Source organism: Rhincodon typus, chromosome 1, assembly GCF_021869965.1.
Source record: "Rhincodon typus isolate 14 chromosome 1, sRhiTyp1.1, whole genome shotgun sequence".
NCBI lineage: Eukaryota > Metazoa > Chordata > Chondrichthyes > Orectolobiformes > Rhincodontidae > Rhincodon > Rhincodon typus.
Genome location: NC_063332.1, coordinates 153,765,107 through 153,765,923, shown reverse-complemented (window position 1 = coordinate 153,765,923; position 817 = coordinate 153,765,107).

The window sequence follows — 817 nt, the reverse complement described above, 5'->3', positions numbered from 1 at the left end:
CTGGCCGTCCTGTCCTCACCATGATGTGAGGCTGCAGGTCTCCTTGATGGTGAAGGCACTATTCTGTGACCACCTCCATAATCAATGTGAGTCACCTCGGGCATTGCCCCTTCATGAATGGGAGATATGAAAAATGCTATCTGAAAACATCAATGGTAGGACTGTCTGAGGAAACCTCTTCCTCCCTTTTTACAGTGTATGCTCTCTCCTTTACAGCCTCTGTTCCATTTGTTGGTTGTGTTACTGATGCCCTCTTAGCTTTTTCCTTGGTGTCAATGTGAGTAAATCCTCTGACCTTCCACATGGATGAATCAATGCACCAAAAGATCTTGAAGACAAGCCAGAATACTTGCACAAATGTTACAAAGTCAGAGTTAAGTCAAAAATATCGAACCTGCAAGCTACATGCATCTCTAATTTTGGGGAGTGGAGCATACAGGCTTCTTCGTCCAGCTGAACATGCATTCACTGGACTTATGAGTTTTCACAATGTTTGCCAAATCAGCTGGAACTGAATCCAACTGCTGTAGAAAATCTTCTGTTGTGCTCAAGGTACACTGGTTATATGCTTCCCCTGCCCCCACTCCCAAGCATGGACAACGATAGAGGCCACAGTAGATGTGGCTGGAAGCTCAGCACACACCATTTACAGAAATTGAGGCATCCATAACAACTGGCAACAATGGCTCTTAAGCCCAAATTCATGGCACAAGAATCCACAAACAACAAACACCGTAAATATAAAACAATTAATCTGCTTCTGTGAGAAGTTAAAAACCGTGGAAGTCCAAAGGTACTTGGGGAGTCCAAGTAGGAT